The sequence below is a fragment of the Lissotriton helveticus genome, chromosome 5_1, assembly GCF_964261635.1.
Source record: "Lissotriton helveticus chromosome 5_1, aLisHel1.1, whole genome shotgun sequence".
In the NCBI taxonomy this organism is placed as follows: Eukaryota; Metazoa; Chordata; class Amphibia; order Caudata; family Salamandridae; genus Lissotriton; species Lissotriton helveticus.
Genome location: NC_136065.1, coordinates 1,470,559,522 through 1,470,574,675, shown reverse-complemented (window position 1 = coordinate 1,470,574,675; position 15,154 = coordinate 1,470,559,522).

The following is a 15,154-nucleotide window of genomic DNA, read 5'->3' as shown; positions in this document are numbered from 1 at the left end:
CGCTTTAACTCCAACAGTGGTGAGGGTGAACACAAATGAACGCCGTTTATGTACATATACATTTTCATTTTCTACACCACATGAAACCTGCGTCAGGTTTCTAATAGGCGTTTTGTTGCAGGTGGGCATTCATTTGCATGAAAGCCCTGTAAAACTAACACAGTGAAATTTAGAAGATTTCACTGAGTCAGCTTTATAGCATTCCTGAATCAAATACTTACGCCTGTTTGAAACAGGCATAAGGAGTGATGCACCATGCAATGTGTGGCTTGCTCCTGTGCATTGCAGTAGACATGTCGCGCTTACGACGTGATTCCTGCAATGTGCTGCTTTTGCGGCACAGGTGCGTGACGCATCTGTGTTGTTTTTGCTCAATGGTGCTCCACATTGTAAATGCGGCACACCATGGGTGGCAGAGCAGCGGTGCACATTAACTGGTGCATCTCTGGGGATGCGCCAGTTAACATAATTCTGCCCCTTTACATTTAAGTATGATCAGGGGACACAGTTTTGGTGAGGCTTATCCAAGGTTAAAAAGAGATGAGTCCTGTTCACTGAAAACTTGGACATAGGACTCACCTCCTCAGCATCGCTGGACATGGCTAAATATTAGCTGCAAAATGTTACTCTTGTTAAAAAAATGTACTATTATAGTCTCTGAGATTTGTCTCTTACTCTGCAACATCTCATTGTTGTTCTCTTTCTTTAAAGATAACGACAACATTAACCATGAGTGATAATAAGGAATCCGTTGATCTCGATCTTATCGTTGAACTTGTCATTGAAACGTCAGTGGAAGTGGATCCCTTAGATGAATTAAATCCTGAGGATGATGAAGAACATGATGAGGATGCAGATTTGTCAGAATTGTATGACATAGGGTGGGAAGCTGACGTGCTTCAGCATATGGAACTATAAACATTTATTTTTAAAATGTACTGGAAATAAAAAGTGAAAATGTAAACCGTTTCATTTAAAATTAAACATAACTTGAAAAACAGGTTATGTGTAGTGTTTTTAATAAAATAGTCAAATATGCTCATAAAAATATTTCTAAACCAATGAAAAGCTTTATTAACAAGTCATATGACCTGTTATGCTTACGTTACGCGCTCCGCGCCGCGCCCCGGATTGTTGGTCATTCAAACTGAGGCTGGCGTCAGCATGAGAGCGCCAACGTCTCGTGGCTACGCCATTCAGAAAATATTGTTGGCAGCATTTTGAAAGGAAAGATCTGCAACCACCGGCAGTCACTGGGTTGCAGGAGCTGATGGACTCAAGCCTGTCGGGCGAAGCATCGTTGCACCGCCACAGTGGACGAGTCCTTTGCCGGGTGCATGGAGCGTCGCTGCACCGCAAGAGTGGACGAGTCCTTTGACAGGTGTGTGGAGCGTCGCTGCACCGCAAGAGTGGACGAGTCCTTTGACGGGTGCGTGGAGCGTTGGGGGTGCAGCTGAGGGGCCTCCACCTGGGGAGGCGGGAGAGGCTCGTCCGCGCCGCCTCTCCCTCCCAGTGCACCCCACGGCGTCTTGCTGACATTTGTTATGGCCGGACCAGGCGATGAAGAGAGGGAGGGGGTCGGAGGCATATGCAAGACATCCCCCCCTCGTGGCCTGCAAGGCGCCGAAAGAGGATCGTCCGCGCCGCCTCTCCCTCCCAGTGCACCCCACGGCGTCTTGCTGACATTTGTTATGGCCGGACCAGGCGATGAAGAGAGGGGGGGGGTCGGAGGCATATGCAAGACATCCCCCCCTCGTGGCCTGCAAGGCGCCGAAAGAGGAAGGGAATGGGAAGACAACTACATCTCGGGTCGGGCCCATGCCTTCTCCGGCCGATGGCGGCCGGCTGCTCTTTGCCACGGCCCCAGGAATGGATCCCTTGGTTCATCCTGGGGACAGGCCTTGGCGCGTGGTGTCGCCTCCGGACTATTCGCGTAATGGTTCTCCATAGTTGTTTTAATATATTTTTGTTCAAGAATAAAAACGTTTTAACCTGTTATTTTGCTGTCGTGTGGTATATTTCTAATATTTGTCGCTCTGATGTCGTTTCCCCTCCCAAATGTAACATGTGATTGTAATCTACAGCCGGACATTCCGACAGGACATGAGAGCAAAAGGGGGGGGTCAGATCTGAAGTTGGGCAGGCGATAAGATCACGTTTTGCTATGTGGGGCTATCTATGTTCGTGATGGGGCCTAAAAGGGGGCAAGATGGCGTCGAGCTCGGTTTCTCTCACTAGTTTCATATTTCTCATTAGGGGTTGTTCCTAATGTTTCTATTTTAGCAAGGTCAAAAAGAGATCCTATCAGTGGCCTACTGATTTTGTTCGATTCCTTTTGTTTTCTCTAACGATTTTTAAGTTAAAGTTTGCTAGTACGATACAGCGGCTAGTCCGCATTTTATATATATGTCTTTTTTATTAGGGGTGTCCTCCGGTGGAGTCGGACGATCTACCTCTAATAAACGGTAAGTGTTCCTCTGAAGGAATGCGTCTTGAAAGTGGCTGACTGTAATGTATGATATTTCACTCAGTGACTTTCAGGCCCATGCTGTTTCAAAACTGTGCATGTGTTTGAAGCAGGCGTAGGTATTGACGCAGCATAGAAACTACTAGGAACCAATTGGAAGTGTTGTTTTCAAGTCACATGACTTCACATGCGCGTCTCAGGACGTGTACGCGGTGATAGTATCTGGTTGGAAGTAGCGGTCTACTTCAGGGAAGTTTCAAAACGTGAAAAGGAGTAAATCTAAACACATCCGGATTGAATATATCTTCTGAGTAGTACAAGTTCTATGATGGGTCTATGAAGAAATTTAATAAGTTACAATCGCAAAGTTTTCCCGGAATATATGGGCGGGTGCGCGCACACGGTCGCGCACGATCGAAAGCCAAAAACGGGGAGATAAACGCCCTATATAATATGCTCCTGGAGCTGTTTTTGGTACAATGAGTTAGTTCTGAAAATAACTTTTTTATTTTTATTTTAAAACAACTGTTATGTTGTTTTTTAAATGAAATGAAGAAATTTATCTTTTCTCGGGGCATTTATGACTCTCAATTTTTAGTTTAGTAAGAATGAGGCTCTGCTCTCCGTACAGAAGAATTTCTCCACACTCGTTGCATTTCATGTGCACCTTTGCAAGATATGGTCTCAAGTCCATCACAGCACTCGATGGAGATACAGGTCGTCCAGCAGAAGATGTGCTGGCCACCTCTGATGGTAATAGCGTGGCCAGGGCTCTTGTCGATGCCTTTGCAAATTCCACAGGGTGCACTTGTTTGACATGCCGCATCATGGTATGTATGGAAAAGGAATATTTTTTTCTTGGATTTCCTCTTGAGAGAACCAAATTGCATATCATGCAGGGAACTTTTGGCGCATTTAATTTCTTTAATTCTTCAGGAAAAGTAAAAAATTTCCAAATAAAAGATTCCTTTTTTCTTTTTAAAGGTAGTCGCTCATTTCCTTCAGATTCGGAAGATGAATGCGGGGCGGCAGCCATTTCAGCAAAGTCTTCCGAAGGGTGTTGAACGTTGTTCTCTTTTGAGAGTACAAAAGATAGTGAGGGAAGTGGGTGGAGTCCTCCGTGTAAATTGCAGAATAGAAACTACTAAGAACCAATTGGAAGTGTTGTTTTCAAGTCACATGACTTCACATGCGCATCTCAGGACGTGTACGCGGTGATAGTATCTAGTCACGTACGTCATTTGGAAGTAGCGGTCTAATTCAGCGAAGTTTCAAAACGTGAAAAGAAGTAAATTCAAACATATTCGGATTTATTATATCTTTTGAGCTCGATTCAAGCATACAATTGTTAAAGTATAAAACCTTTTATATATTTTTTTAAAATACCAAGGTGTGTACATTCGGTCACACACGAAAGTTTAAAAAGACATTCGGCTCCATTTAATGAAAATTTTCATAATATTAAAAAAGAAGCCTAGGTTTAGTCTGTTTGACGTATTATAAGTTCTTTGATGGGTCTATGAAGAAATTCAATAAGTTCAGATTGCAAAGTTTTCACGAAATATATAGGTGGGTGTGCGCACACGGTCGCGCACAAAAGCCTGGAAATGCGCTATCCATTTTATTGAGAACTGTTGCCGAGAGTGCACACACCGGGTCGCGCACGAAAGTTTAGAAAGGCTATTTTTATTTACAGACAAATTTTAATGCGTTGAAAAAAAGGCAAGGTACAGACTTTCTAATTCTGTATCGCTTTACAAGGAGTCTCTATGCAACTTGAACAGTGAAGAAAACGGCTTGTTTCCGAAAAAAATATTGCCAGAACTTTATGGACAAAAGTATAGGTTGTATACACAAGATATTTTTGAATTAGCATTTTAAAAACCAATGAAATTCACTGAAAAAACCATAGGTTTTACACACGTTATAGTTAGGAAGTAGCATTTACAAAACCTATGAAATTCACTGAAAAAACCATAGGTTTGACACCAGTTATAGTTAGCTGGAAATTTTACTGATATAAAACCAATGAAATTCCACGTTATAGTTAGTTGGACTCACTATAACTTGCGCGTGTAATGCACTGCTGATGACATCACATATTACATCACTCATGACATCACTGATAAAACCATCCTTGTGACACAGTGACAGACCTCCTTTCACTGTAATCTAACCTTTGAAACGCATATTCAAAAATAGAAACTAAAATGTTTAAAAAAATGGAGATACTCATACCAGTTACAACAACCAATTCAATAATTCCACCATCTATATACACATGCACTAATTCACCAACAGTTCTATATAGTCACTCATACATATATTCACTAATCATATGTAGTGATACACCTACACATCCTGTTACACACCGACAGTCATCCAAAAGTTATTCACACACATACTCACACATGCAAATAAACTATTGAACATCCATTTATTTGCATAAACAGCTATACACACACTACCACTTTACTTCTAAGGAAACTTACACATACTTACTCTCTTAGAAATCACTTATAGAAACACATACTAATTTAAACAGGAACTCTTACAATACCTCACTCTCACATATAGTCACTTATATACATCAATATTCACATATACTACATTAAAACATATGTAGTTACTGATAAAGACACTAATAAGACAGTCATTCACTCACTAACACAGACATATGCACACTAATCCACCCATACAGTCCTGCACATATGCTGTCTTCAAAACACATACAAACAGAGACTCAGTCATTCTTGCATCTATGTACTAAGTAATACTCCCACCAAAGCATGCAAACACTCATACTGATACTAAGAAAAACATCTAATAACCTATATACATACACATGTATTTACTCATCAACCCATGCAGCCACTTATACACAAAGTGAAACACTAATACATATATTTAAATATTTAAGCATTACTCAGTAATATATGTATTCACTAAGATATTCAATAATATATACATATGTAACACATATTTATTTTTCAGAAAGACACACATTCACTGGATGGTGTTATCAGTGATGTCATGAGTGATGTAATATGTGACGTCATCAGCAGTGCATTACACGCGCAAGTTATAGTGAGTCCAACTAACTATAACGTGGAATTTCATTGGTTTTATATCAGTAAAATTTCCAGCTAACTATAACTGGTGTCAAACCTATGGTTTTTTCAGTGAATTTCATATATATATATACATATATATATATATATATATATATTTTAAATATTGCATTTAAGGTACTTTGTCTAATCCATACAATGATAATGAAGTGCTCTGGGTGGATGTTCTATAGAACAATATACTGCTATTTAAACATGGCAAAAATAAACCTTTTGTGAGGACTAAACCTTCCATTTGAATATGTATAGGTCACCCCAGGGGTAGCCCACAACAGTCTATAGGGCAAGGTGCAGTGCATTAAAAAATGTGGATACATACTTTTAACCTTTACATATTCTGTTAGTAAAAAAACTTTTAAATGAGTTTTTCACTACTGCAAGGCCTGCCTTTCCAATAAGATAACATTGGGTTACCTTACTACACTTCATAAATGATAACTTTCAATTTGGAATAGATAGGAATGTTGAGTATGTTTTCTAAAGAATTGTTATTTAAAACCTTCTTTAATGGTGAAATCGATTTTAATTCACAATTCTGAAAATGCCACTTTTTGATAGTAATTTTTGAAAAACAAAGGTTCCTAAGTAATCGATTGAAAACCAGTACACTGGAGAAAAAAATTATATCCATGATTTTAGAAAATTTGGTGTATAACAATCTTTTTTATTTAAAATGTTTTCAGTAAAATATAGGAGATCAACCCCACAAGGTTAATCCTCAACAAGTGTTAAAAACACAGCACCTCAAGCATTGGAGGGTTGGGGCAGCAGCTTCCCGATTCTCTATTGCTGCTGCCTGCGACACCAGCTTCTTAGCCCTGTCCCCTCTTCCATCAGACGTTTGTCATCACATGCTGGGCTCCTGCAGCAATGGCGGTACAGAAGAGCTGATGGATCAGCCAAACAAGCTCCTTGTTAGTGCTCATTTCTTCACTGGGGGTTTTAGGTTTCCTGTTTATGCAGGTCATGGTGGTGAGACTGCTATGCCATTCACTGGGGCTTTATCTCAAGCTTCCAGAGCAGCTGTGCCCAAATTGGCTCGCAGGAGCAGGCAAGGAGACCGCCTTAAGGTATGTAGTTCTGTTCGGCTGCTGCCTAAGGGGGTCTCTGTATGTATCAAGCAATGCTGCAGCTTAGGTGTTCTTCTTTTATTTACATCATATGCACCCTACTGCCATACAACAACTTTGCCCTAAGCGTGCCTTTCCAATTCCTCCAAAACAGCACAAGAAATCCTCACAAAGCTGAGTTGCTGGATGGCGTGCCTAACAGATGGAGATTCCTGCAGGCTATGCTGTTTTCCTACTGAATCATGGACAAAAAACTGAAGGTCAGGGCGAGGACGCAGCTTGTGGTCCATTTTTATATAAGACATGCATTATGAAGGGAGAAGCAGAAGACGCACATGTCTTTCTCAATTCCCAGTGGCATAAAAGCACATCTTCTCCTCCAGCTCAGCCAAAAGCAAGTGTGTAGCACGAAAAGTGTGAAGAGATGGGTCCCTCTCAAAAAGCCAAAACTATTCCCCTATTTCAAAAAGTGGGCTAAAGACTTCACATGTAAAGGGCCATGCTGATGCTAGTATAGGACAAGCACCAAGTAAGTACACAAGTTGTATGGCATCAGATGCTTCGACATTGCCATTGACAACTGCAGGGGCAACTGTCGAAAAGAGGTAGAGGGGCCAAACACTTGTGCTGCCCCTGCCTTGCAGATTTTAGAAGAATTGTCTCTAATGCACAATTCTGCTTCCCAAGTGGCCACTACTATTGAGCCTAAAGTCTACCCATAAGAATACTGCTTTAAAATGCCAACATCCCACAGGATCAATTACCAGAGTCCTTCAAAGTGGTGCTCAATACAATCCTGGCTGAGATTCATGATTTACAGGTTCAACAAGTTTTGGATACAGAGATGATAAACCAAAGGCTTACTAAGATGAAGGAAACCTTGTTGGTACATCCAAAACAAAAACAGGAAACCAAGCCAAGAATCTCTGAAATCAAAGAAAAGTTGGCCCTTATTCAATCTCAGATTTCATCTGAGTTTCCGAAAATTGCGGTATTGGAGATGAAATTAGAAATGATGGAAAATCATTCCAGACTCTCCAATCTTGGATTCACAGGAATCCTTGAAGGAACTGAATCACAGTCTGCTCCACAACTTATTAACATACTGATTAAAGATAATATTCTACCATTGGCCCCAGAGGATTTGACAATCATGCACGCACATAGAGTTCCTTTCCATCAGTCACCAGGGGCCAAATATCCACAAAATATGTAGGTTAAATTCTCTGATTTCTGGATGAAGGACAAGTACTCTCCAGAGCTATGCAGCAGAAAACATTTACGGTGCTCCAAAATGCTTCCTTGAAGGATTTTTCTGATCTTTCAGTGGCCTCAGCAAGATGTAGAAAGGTCTTTCAAGAACTAGCCTATGAATTTAGGTCAATGGGTGCCCAGGCGTCTGTAGTCCAATCCACTAAGCTAAAGGTTCATTGGAAAGGTCAATTCAAGATTTTTACCATTAGTTCGGGAGCACAGACTTTCTTAAAGTTAATCAAAAGCTAAAGATATCTGTATGATTTGAAGATTTCTGTGGCTGTGCACATTAGGGAGCGGTAAGTAGGTTAGGGGGAGGAGGTCTTGACAGGTTTAGAATGCAATTCAATAGCATCCATCAGTTCACTCAGCAGGCTGCAGGTGGTCCAGAACACCACTGTGCGCCTCGTCATGAATGCCTCGTTCAAAACTGCTTTCCTTCCCCTAAATCAACAGCTCCAGTGGCTTTCTATCCACAAGTGTGTCAAATTTAAAATCTGCTGTATTGTCCATAAGGCCTTGCATAACAACTGCCCTCTTTACATCTCTAGGAAACTCAAGCATTATGCTCTTACTAGGACCCTTAGGTCAGGAAAAAAATCGCTTCCATTAGTCCCGAGGGTCAGGAAAACAAGACAAGGCGGGACATCCTTTTCTTACCTTGCTCCCCTCTACTGGAACCAGCTTCCCATCCACCTGAGACAATGCCCTGACTATTTGCGCATCAGGACACTTCTTAAGACCACCCTATTTTAACATTACTCGTCAGCCCTCTGAGCAGCACAGTCCAAAGAGCAGAGATGTCCCTCAGGGGATGATGCAGGCGCTACACAAACCCATAAATAAATAAATACATAAATAAATAAAAATCCATTCAGTTGGGGGTTCTGCACGGCGGGATGCAAGGAGGATTTCTGCTACGTGGTGGGTAGGGTGGGTTGGATGGTGACTAGGTTGGTGTTGCAAAGAAAAGCAAGTGGATCAAAACCACTTTTTGCTGTTTTTTATCCATATTGATTTTTTTTGTTTTCAATGATTTATTGTTTGGTCTGTTGGGGCTAAGAAAGAACACAATTTCATAACAAATGCAGTGTAGTAAAACAATTTCATGCAATGCGAATGGGCTATTGCATCATAGAAAAGCAGACTCTATGTTGAGCTGGTTATTTTCTTTTTCCTCAGTTCTTGTTTATTGAGGAAATGCATTTTATGTCAAATTCACCCAAAATGCTTATTTTGCTTCGGCAAATATGTCTGTTTGAGGGGTCGTCATATATATATTTTTTTTACTTATACAAATTTTATTGTGACAGAAAACAACAGCATGTCATGGTACAATGCCACACATTTTCCTTCTTATAATTCACATTGTGCGTTTACCAAACGTCATACACAGCCGGTATGCCAACAACCCAGTCCGGGCAGGCGGCGTCAGACAGCAAATATCAGAGTCAATCCAACAGGCTTTTAGTCACGAGTCCCCCAGATTTGGCGTTCAAGTGTACCACACAGTGTCATGTAGTCCCAGCGTACACCTGAGCTATCTACCCTCAGCTTATATCATCACCTACACACAGCATTTCCTCTTTACATAGCACTCATATAACATCACGTTCACCAGTGTCATTCCATGCAATGCAGCAAAGAGCCAGACGTGGTAAACATCGGGCTTCTCAAGAAGTCTCGCCAGCTTCAGCAGCACCCCCCTCATGTGTATCAACTGACTCGTCCACCTGCTCACTCGTAACACTAAGCATGTACGTATTATATAATCCCCAGAAGTTCTTTGGGCGGCTCCTAGGCGGGAGCAGCTCACTATAATTTTCAGACTTTGTAGAGCAATAGATCATGTCACAGGACCACTGCTGCAGCATCTTCTTCACGCAAGCCATATCTACATAGCCTCTCAGGGGTGTAGTAGGTCCTATTAAGGAACTGGAAGTGGACAAGCCTGTGCTTGCCATGGAGTGATATTTTCCTGGTATTCATACAACAGTAGTACCACTTAGAGTCCTCCAATTGAATATTCGGGTCCCGTTGCCATGCCAGCCATGCCAGCCTGGCCGCCGTATATTTATGCTCCCTATGTGACATGGCGATCTTGTAAAGAGAAGAGATCATCTTGCAGGGGGACTTAGTCCTAATAATGTGCGTTAGTTCCCGAACTTCCGGGGGTTCTTCCATATCATCACCAACCAGGACCCTACGGGCCTCGCGTAACCTGTGAAATTAAAATTTACTCAAGAGGGTGCCTCCATCCTTAGGCCCCAAAATCTGCTCTAATGTCCGGCCCGTCCCGTCCAGAAAGAGATCCCCTGCTACCTCAATATTCATTGCACGCAGCGCCTGTACCACACCCCATTCGGTACATGGTTCCAGCCATCTCAACAACTCAATTATCATTACTGGGGAATTCAGCAAAGCACCGGCCTGATTCTGCAGTAGACAGTGCCAAGCATGTCTAATAGAGTGTAAGGAATCTAAAGTACCCGTCCTACGATACAGTGGCTCAAATATCATTGCTGGCAAAGAGGTCGGTTCCGCAAACAATCTCTCCATATGAAGGAAAAGGATGTCCGCCTCCCTATGTATCCAGACGTGGAGCTGAGCACCCTGTGCCGCCCTGTAGTACAATTCGAAATCCAGCGCACCCAGACCACCCAAGTGGTACAGAAGCATGATGACGCACCATTGCACCCTCGGCTGCTTGCCAGCCCAAGTCAGTTTTAACATGGACTGTCTAAGCCTGTGGAAAAAAGAGCGCGGAAGCACTATGGGTATGTTCCTAAATAGAAATAGCAGCCGAGGCAGGACCACCATCTTCATGATCGAAATTCGTCCCATTAGTGACAATGGTAGACGACACCATAGCTTCACGTCATCCTCCAGTTTGGCAATGGCCATGCCATAGTTTTCTCTGAATACTATCTCTGAGTCCATGTGGAGCCTGATGCCTAAATATCGAACCGGGTCAACAGTCCATTGCAGAGGATATTCCATAGCGAATTCTGTGGTGGCCGGGATGAGTGGGAACACAAGCGACTTTGCCCAATTGACCTTCAGCCACGATAGTGTCCCGAAGTGTACTACCTCCCTAATGATTGAGGACAGGTTGTTTTCCGGGTCTCGCACATACAGCAGCGTATCATCTGCGTAGGTCGACACGATTATCTTGTATGTAGGGAATCCAATACCCTCATTTCCATGATATTCCCGCATGGCACAAGCCCAAGGTTCCGCTACCTGGGCGTATAGCAGCGGTGACAGGGGGCAGCCCTGCCGGGTACCTCTGGAAATGGAAAAGGAGTCTGTGACCAGGTCATCAATGCGTACACGGGCCGTAGGCTTATAATATAAGATCCCTAACAACTGTAAAAAGACCGCCCTAATTCCCTTCTCGTCAGCACTTGCCTCAGAAACCCCCACTCCAACGAATCAAATGCTTTTTTCATATCCAGGAAAACAGCGAATGCTTTATTCTCCTGTCAAACGTGCTGCATCATGGCAAATACTGTGCGTATATTATAAGTTAGGTTTCTAGACGGTATAAATCCCGCCTGTTCTGGTGTGACTAGGATGTGAGACATAGGAGCAAGTCTGGTAGCCGGTATGTAACCTTTACAACGAAACTTTTACAATGACCTACCATTACAACGCAACTTTTACAACGCAAACTATTACAATGCATTGCTCTGGGGGCGCTCTAGGATAGGGAATAGGTTAATTTACTATCCAATAACCTTCCCTACTATCCACGGGGACTGGAGTTGGAATAGTAAATTAAACTATTCACTATCCAGCACCCCAAAGCACTATGCGTTGTAATGGTATGCGTGGTAAAAACCGCGTTGTAAAGGTAGGTGTTGTAAAAGTATGCGTTGTAACGTCATACATCCCTGGTAGCCAATACTTTGGTGAAAATGTTTGTATCTACATTGAGTAGGGTGAGGGGGCGGAACAAACGCATTCATCTGGGGGCCTACCCGGCTTAGGGATGGCAACCAGTAGGGCCTCCCTCATAGACGGGGGAGAGTGCCCGTAATACACATCTCCTCAAACAGAGCAGCAAGGTGAGGGAGCAGCAGATCCCAAAAAGTTTTGTAGAAAGCTACGGTCAAGCCATCGGTCCCCGGAGCACTACCTGCTTTGCTTGGACGGAGCATCTGAACCAATCACACACTCACACCCAGTCAAAAGATCTGGGTTTGATCCATCACCGTTCTTTAGCCCACTCTGCCATCCCAGTTCAGACATGGCTATATGCAAATCAGTATGACCCTGTGCCTCATGGGAACAGTCCAACCCGAACTGCCAAGCCATGCCTTTTCTGGACCGGAAACAAGTACCTTTTGTACCGCTTTGGCCGCCATAAGTGTGGCAGGGTATGCTCAGACATGAGTCCCTTGCTCACTTTGCCACTGGATTCAAGCAAGCCGGGCTAAAGACGGCTGGAATGCCAGAAACCGGTCCTCTGAAGCTTGTTTCTGGTCCAGGGAAGGCATGGCTTGGCAGTTCAGGCTGGACTGTTCCCATGAGGCACAGTGTCAGACTGATTTGCATATAGCCATGTCTGAACTGGGGTGGCAGAGTGGGCTAAAGAACGGTGATTGATCAAACCCAGATATTTTGACTGGGTGTGAGTGTTTGATTGGTTCAGATGCTCCGTCCATCACCACCCCCTTTTGTACTGCTTTGGCCGCCATATGTGTTGCAGGGTATGCTCAGACATGAGTCCCTTGCTCACGTTGCCACTGGATTCAAGCAAGCCGGGCTGAAGACGGCTGGAATGCCAGAAACCGGTCCTCGGAAGCTTGTTTCCGGTCCAGGGAAGGCATGGCTTGGCAGTTCGGGCTGGACTGTTCCCATGAGGCACAGGGTCAGACTGATTTGCATATAGCCATGTCTGAAGTGGGGTGGCAGAGTGGGCTAAAGAACGGTGAGGGATCAAACCCAGATCTTTTGACTGGATGTGAGTGTTTGATTGGTTCAGATGCTCCGTCCATCACCACCCCCTTTTGTACCTGTTTGTTGATGGCGGCTTCCCAAAGTGACTGCTCGCTGCCACTAACTCTGTCCCGGTCCTGGCGCGCCCAGCATAACGGGTCTCCCAGCCGTTCAGCGCAGGCAGAAACTAGGCGTCCACAGTGTTTGTCTGAGCGAGGCAGGCTCCTCCTGGCTATCGATCCGCCGCAGTGCGTTCCTTACCGAGGCTCAAGCTGGGGTACCTCGACTCCGGTCCCGGCGGCTCAGTGAAGCCCCGCTGGTTTGCCATTTTTCTGGGATTCAACGTGTCCCGGCCTATGAAGGGGTGCAACTCTTGGGCTCAATTCCACCGCCACACAGAATTCAGCGCCGTGCACCGCGTGGCCCGAGGGTCCGCCGCACGTCAGGTGATGTCACTCGGCTTGCTCCAGCACTTTAGCTCGGACGACTCTGCCTACCATGCGCTCCTCTTCCCTACCCTGTAACTGAGGCTGTGCGCGGCGGATTCTAAAGTAAAACAGCTCCACCACGCGCGCTCAGCTTCCGAAATCACCCCCGGCAATGTGATGTGTAGTAGCAAGTCAATACTGCAGGATAGTGTAGGATAGTCAAATGATGCAGCGGAGCACCAGGCTCAAGCGGTCATCTTTGGACGCGAGTTAGCTCCACCCCCCGGGTCGTCATATTTTTTGTAACAATTGTAATTGTGAAGTACAACAAGTTAGTCGAGATTCTCAAAGGCAATGGATCTTGCTGAAACTTAAGCTTTGGGGTGTATTGCTCAATCTCATGAACAATTATAGCCCCATATGCGATAATACTGAGGTTTGCAGCAACTTTATGATTGATGACTTCCCTTAGAGGGTTCTATAATTTGGGGCGGGGATTTTAATTATATTCGGGACATTCAGCTACACACCTCAAATTCAGTTAAGAAGAAACCAATATATCACGTTACAATGCAAACAATTACAACGCATGCTTTTACATTGCAGTTCTATTACAACACATACCATTATGACGCATAATACTTTTAGTGCAACAGTAGGGTAAGTGTTTGACAGCGTTGGGGTAAAATTTGCTATTTCCCCTCCAGTGAGTGCAACAGTACGGAATGTGTTGGATAGCGTAGGGGTAAAAACGACTATTGCCGCTCCAGTGAGTGCAACAGTAGGGAAAGTGTTGGATACCGAAGGGGTAAAAATTGCTATTCCCAACTACCCTAAAACCTATACCTACTTTAAAACTTAAAAATCTCCATTATGAACCTTATAATGCGTTGTGATGGTATGCGTCGTAATGACATGCGTTGTAATGGCATGCAATTTAAAGGCACTTGCGTTGTAAAAGTTGTATTTTAAAGGCCTTGCGATGTAATGCCTGCATTGTAATGGTCATTTACCCAAGCAACTGAAGCCCAAACAACTACATTGAGTAATAGGATAAAACAGGAAATCACCCTTCTCTATCCTTGGCGCTATGCCCATTCAGGTCAGTCTCATTATACCTGTTATTCTTCCATGTACAAGTCAGTCCCTCAAATAGATTTTTTTTCTTAATCGATAGCTTGCTGTCTAGAAGGGAGTCAGAGATTATTTCCGAATCTTTTTCTGTTCATTCAGCTATTTCAAAAATAGTTAAATTAAATATACCTGGGATGCAAAGTACTAAGAATTGGTATAGCAAAAACTCTCTTCTTGAAGATCTGGATTAAAGAAACGCAGCTTTTTATAAGAATTTTTTTTAAATTAATGAGAACTCTGCCCCTGTATATTTTGTTTGGGAGGCTTTTAAGGCAGCTTTTAGATGCCAGGTAATAGCCTATAGAGCCTGATTAAGCAATGAGCTCAAGTGTTGTTGTCACTGCAGATAGCAGTTGAAAGAGCGAGAGATAAGTTAAATAAAGCCAGGTCAGCACTCCAAAATACTACTGCTTTGCTAGACCTAGCAACAGCCAAAGACATTCTGAGGCAACTTTTCAGCCTAGAAGAAATCAAGGGGAGTAAGAATTATAAACTAAAACTCTATGAGGAAAGCCAACACATGGGGTGCTCTCTGGCTTGGGCTACTGAAGTCCATCGCAGTGAAAATGTAGTGACTCAGATTAGAAATTCAGAAACAGCTATAGTACAAAATTCAAAGGATGAAATTGCCAAGGTTTATCTGCAGCATTTTAAAATTATATATCAGGAAGCACAGACTATAGACTTTGAATCATTCATGCAATATTTTGAACCTCTAAAATTACC